This window comes from Platalea leucorodia (genome assembly GCF_965183815.1).
Source record: "Platalea leucorodia genome assembly, chromosome: 7".
Lineage (NCBI taxonomy): Eukaryota > Metazoa > Chordata > Aves > Pelecaniformes > Threskiornithidae > Platalea > Platalea leucorodia.
Window position 1 is genome coordinate 52,662,276 of NC_138829.1, and position 6,000 is coordinate 52,668,275.

General features: G+C 51.4%; 1 protein-coding gene across 1 annotated transcript in view; it reads right to left on the bottom strand.

The window, feature by feature from the left end:
* Positions 1-5,531, bottom strand: part of LRP5 (LDL receptor related protein 5) — a gene marked incomplete at its 5' end in the record, with an annotated part of 238,636 nt that extends 233,105 nt beyond the window's left edge. The window contains 2 exons of the mRNA XM_082318162.1: positions 4,466-4,582; positions 5,430-5,531. The remainder of the gene's footprint in view (positions 1-4,465; positions 4,583-5,429) is intronic.
* Positions 5,532-6,000: the final 469 nt, after the last annotated feature.

Below are 6,000 nucleotides of genomic sequence, written 5' to 3' on the forward strand. Positions count from 1 at the left end.
CACAGCACCAACTCGGTGTCATTGCAGTAGCACCCCCACCTCTGAGCACTGAAACCCAAGATCTGATCCTTGAGGCCAAGCCCACAATGGCAAGGAAAAACAAAGCCAGCAAAGGCAATGGAACACTGCCAGAAGTTTTGGCGCCTATGCTAATCGACATTCAAAAATTGCCCAGAGGAAACCTCATTTCATTGATAATCACAATAATGGCACAGCACAGCCATCAGCTAAATGCAGGGTTTCCACAAATACACCTAAAGAACCAAAGTAACGAGGAAGCCAGACAGCACAACAGCAAGCAGCTAAGTGCTCCTCTACACACCAGCGAGGCAACCATGTGATTCCACTGAGATTTAAAACTCACTTCTGCAGTTCTTGCCACCTGCTTTTGTTGGATAAGTTAAGTTGTTCACAGGAACATGCAGTGATGTCCATGCAGACATTCCTTCAAGAATCACAGAATGTCCTGAGTTGGAAGGGACCCACAAGGATCATCGAGTCCAGCTCCTGTCCCTGCATAGGACAACCCCAAAATTCACACCATGTGTCTGAGGGCACTGTCCAAATGCTTCTGGAATATTGTCAGGCCTGGCACCGTCACTACCTCCCGGGGGAGCCTGTTCCAGTGCTCCACCACCCTCTGGGTGAAGAACCTTCTCCTAATATCCAACCTAAACCTCCCCTGGCATATCTTCCTGCCGTTCCCTTGGGTTCTATCATTGGTCGCCAGGGACAAGAGATCAGCGCCTGCCCCTCCTCTTGCCCTCGTGAGGAAGCTGTAGACCGCGATGAGGTCTCCCCACAGTCTCCTCTTCCCCAGGCTGAACAGACCAAGTCACTTCAGCCGCTCCTCATACACCTTCCCCTCTAAACCCTTCACCATCCTCACGGCTCTCCTCTGGACACTCTCTAGTAGCTTTGTATCCTTTTTGTACTGTGGGGCCCAGAACTGCACACAGTACTCAACATGAGGCTGCACCAGTGCAGAGTAGAGCGGGACAATCACCTCCCTCGACCGGCTGGCAACACAGTGCTTGATGCACCCCAGGACACGGTTGGCCCTCTTGGCTGCCACGGCACACTGCTGGCTCACGTTCAACTTGCCGTCGACCAGAAGAACCCCCAGATCGCTCTCCGTGGGGCTGCTCTCCAGCCTCTCGTTCCCCAGTCTGTATGTACATCCAGGGTTGCCATGTCCCAGGTGCAAAATACGGCACTTGCCCTTGTTAAACTTCATACGGCTGATGATTGCCATCTCTCTAATTTGTCCAGATCTCTCTGCAGGGCCTCTCTGCCCTCGAGAGGGGCAACGGCTCCTCCCAACTTTGTGTCAACGGCAAACTTGGATAGTAGTCCTTCAAGTCCTGCATCCAAGTCATTTATGAAGACATTAAAGAGCACTGGCCCTAAGACGGATCCCCGCAGAACCCCGCTAGTGACTGGTCGCCAGCCCGATGTAACCCCACTTACTATAACCCTTTGAGCCTGACCCGTCAGCCAATTGCTCACCCATTGCATTATGTGTTTATCCAGCTGCATGCTGGACATTTTGTTCAGGAGGATACTGTGAGAGACGGTATCGAAAGCTTTACTGAAATCCAAAAAGATTACATGGACTGGCTTCCCTCGGTTAACTGGGTGGGTAACCTTGCCATAGAAAGAAATTCAGTTTGTTAAGCAGGACTTTCCCCTCGTGAACCGGTGCTGGCTGGGACCAATGACTGCATTGTCTTTCAGGTGTTTTTCAATAACTCCCAGAATAATCTTCTCCATAATTTTCCCAGGCACAGAGGTGAGACTGACAGGCCTGTAGTTACCAGGGTCATCCCTGTTGCCCTTCTTGAAGATTGGGACAACATTTGCCAGCTTCCAGTCAACGGGGACCTCTCCAGATTCCCAAGAGCATTGAAAATCATTGAGAGAGGTCTCGCTATGACACCAGCCAGCTCTTTAAGTACCCTCGGAAGAAGGGGGTCCCCATACCACGCCATAGACACGTTGTCCTTTCCTGGATGAATTGCTGTACCACAGGTACCCTCGGTGCCTTACCTGCATGGTGACCTCCTTGGATTGCCGGCAGAAAAAATCTGGAGGAGCTGCAAACAACATTTCCAAAGTGCACAACCAGCTCCTGCCTGCACTCATTTTTCAGCATCACTACTATCCCTGCAGTGCCAGTAGCATCCTTACACCCCAGCTGTCAATTCACAAGCCCCATTGACTTCTCCAAGTCTAAATTGTAGAAAGGGAACCATGACTTCAGTCCAAGGGAGCAGAACTGACAGGAGGAATGAACATGTTCAGTGCTTTCTACAGTCCAGAGAGAAAGGGTTCAATTGCAGTTTACTTCACAGGACTTCTTGGCTTCCCAGTCAACAAAGTCAATAGCCCTTTGGGAGTCCTTCCCAGACCCAAACAGGCTGGGTATTATTGACAGCTGGGGTATGAAGAAGGGTTACACCTGCAGGACAAGCTCGAAGACAGGAAGGGAAGCAACCTTGCTGAGCCAGAGCACACAGTGTCAGATGGCATCCAGCAACAGCACACACAGTAGAGATATTGCCCTCCCAGTCCTTTTAAGGGTAGGAGGAAAAAAGCCACAAAAATCATCTAGTTTGGCTCCTGGTACACCATAAGCCATGGAGTTTCATCCAGCAATTGCTGTGCCCAGGGAGGGGGGAGGCGGGAAGGGTATCTCATCTACCACACAAATTAACTTTGTACCAGCTCTCTGTTCATAGGGATGAACACCTCCTTCAGAAACGCAAATGGCCAGCTGGTGTGGATTGTCATTGCTTTGCAAGGGAGCCATAGCAATATACAGCAGCTGAGGATCTACATGCAAGTGCCAGTCAAGTGACTGTTTTTTCTCCAGCTTTCTGAGTGTGTAAGTGCTCTTGCTATTAGAAGTTTGTATCAAACACAGAGCAACAATTAAAGTGCAAGGATAAATCTAAAACAGACATTAGCAGTGCCTGAACATGCTTATATGTGGGGTCCGGTGATGAGAGCAGAAACAGGTCAGAGCAGACGGATCTGAGCATCGTTGTTCAGCACACGTATGCAGGCAACGTAGATCTCTATATGGAGATGAGGGCTGAGAGAAAATTCATGTACATGACGCCCAGCCATCTGCGCAACTGCTCTGAGCCATAAGCCCAGCATCACTCAGAACATGCATGTCAGCCAGGATGAAGCAGCCGCTGCGATACACCTGGTTTGTGGGTACGCAGCAGAGCAGCAAGTTCATTCCTCCTACATCCCGGTCCCTCGTAATTTTTCACTGCAAATACGTTGGCATAAACTCTTGCTGGACCTGCTTTACAGAGCTTTCAGTTTATAAAACTGTGTTCAAGCGTGGATGACGATACATAGAACGTGCTCACTTAACACTATGTGTCAGAGCATAGGGAGACATCAGAAGAACTGTATACTAAAAGCTTCATGGAGAAAAGTTTTATCCATGCCTTTAAAAAAAGGCAAAAAGAGGCAAGAAACTCTAAACCAAGCAAATCAGTTCTTCACGGTTTCTTCAAGCAAAGTTTTGGACATTTCCAGCATGCACTGTTCTAAACAAATATCTCCAGTCCTTAATGTCGCTGCGACATTTTCCCTTGAAAATTTAGTCAGTCCCATACAACTGAAAAAGTCAGCTACGACATTTAAAAGTAACTACATTACCTAACCCTGTAATCCAGGCTGTGCAGCCAGACATTTTAAACACATTATCAGGCCTTCAGCATGGATGTTTTTCACCACTGAAGCTTGAAATTTCGCTTGCAAATTACTCCCATCGCCTTTGAAAAGTTCCTGCCAGGAGACTTCCCTTAGAAGGCAGAGGCTGCAGGTTGCATCGATGTGCCAATTAGAATTTCAATAGCAGATAACCAGATGCAAAGTCTGTTTTCTGGCAGATGGGTTTACAAATCCAGCAGGGAATTTGCAATTAAAACAAAAAATAAAGACGTCTACACCAACGTGTTAAGAGGCATGTAGTCTACAATTATCCCCAGAAACTAAAAACCCCCAGTACTAAAACAATACATGTGTGTATACATATATTATATACATACATGTAAAAACTAGAACCAAGCAGCAAACATGCACAGCAAGTGCATTAATCTACTACAGACGTGAAAGCTAATAAAAATGGATAGATTCCTTCTAATCTATCCATTACCATGTAATGGACTGCATTAACATATATAGTAGTGGATGATTATGGTAGATAAGTAAGGTTAATACAGAAATACATGCACTTTTGAGAGACACTGCATCAACATGCATCGTAATAGCCTAGTTTTCAAAGCTACTGATCAGCCACGCAACCCTCTGAGGTCTAAAGGGCAACAAATACTCGCTATCAGCAAGTTTACCTCATTAGCAAGACTGCAACTTAGCTCAAGGCAGGGAGGATTAGTATTTCTATGGGTTTGTTCCTCCAGTAAGCAGTCGGTCAACTCACTTTATCAGGAAACAGGAGTGCATGACCAAGCCCGGTAGGGATTCAGCCAGATAACATGTAGGACATCAAGGCACCTTACTTGACAGGATCCTGAGACAGGATTTTTCTTTGTCAATCCTAGAAGACAAAGTTTGGGAGACAGCAGGGGGGAAAGTTAAGGGGTTCACTGAATCCACCAGAACAAGATCCACTGCAATAGCATGTCCTCACAGGATGCTGTATTTGAGAGCTTGGTCCAGGAACAGTATTTGTTCTTCCTACCATTTACTGGATTCCAGCTGACAGCTTGCTAACATTGCCCAGGGTACAGTTAAAACTACTGAAAACCTTTACTTAAGGTATGATAAGATGAAAAAGATTTCAGTAAGGTACCACACAAAGCAGAATTCCATTTACAAAGGTTATCTCAATCGTACACACTTGACATTATTTATTCAGACACAAGATATTTTTACATATCTGTGATGCCACGCGTAAGGGTGATCTGCTACAGACACCGTATTTTTGAGGTCGTCCATAGGGCCTAAAAATGTTACATTTCAGGCAGTGAATAACTTGCTGAGTCAATCAGCTCTCTTCCTCGCAACGAAACTGACTTTCCCCCGCTCCCACCTCCCCAGGAACAAAATCATCTACGAGCACGCACACATTGCATTGCCGGGGAGCAACGGGCGAGCGCGAAGCCATCGCTCCCACGATTGCTACGGGGGGGCTGCAACTTATTTGCAAATTTATTTGCAACTTATGTGGCAGTTTATGGCAACGGCTGCCGAGCCCCTGCTCCCCCGCCAGGCCGCGGCCACCCGTCCCCGTCCCGCCCGCTGTCCGCAGCGGTTCGAACCCACACCCGCTCCGCGGCCCCAGCCCCGCCCCGGAGACCCCCGGCACCGCCGCTCCCGAGGCACGGCGTCTCCCCCGTCCCCGCTCCCCCGGGCCCAGGACGAGCCACCGCGCCCGCACTCACGACGTAGCAGAGCCCGGCGGAGGGCACGGCCCCAGGGCGGCGGGGCGGAAGAAGAGGCGCTTACCCCGGCGGAGGCTGCCGCACGCCCGGCGCCGGCGCGGCCCCCGCGGGGAACGACAGGAGCTCGGCCGCCCAGCGCCCCGCCACATGCCACGGCCTCGCCCCGCCCCGGACACGCCCCCTCCTCCTCTCATTGGCCCGCCCGCCCACCGGCCCGCCCCCTCCCGCCCACTGGCCCGCCCCCTCCCGCCCCGGCCGCACCTGCTTCCCTCCCGCTCCGCCCCCTCCGCCCGCGCCAGGGGCGGAGCGTCCCCGCGCGCAGGCGGTGCTCTTCACCCCGGAAACACCGAGGCGCTGGGGGCAGAGGGCGAGGGGTAGCTGCCTGCCCGCGGAAGTGACGTATGCCACCGGGGCGGGGCCCGGGCCAGGGCGTAGGGGCGGGAGGGGCCCGGGGGCACCGGCACCGGTAGCGGCGGGGGCGTCGTGCGGGAGCCGCAGCGCGTCCCTGCGGTGCGACAGGCGGGCGCGTGTGGCGGCCGGAGCTGGCCCGGGCCGGCCCGCTGGCCCCGCT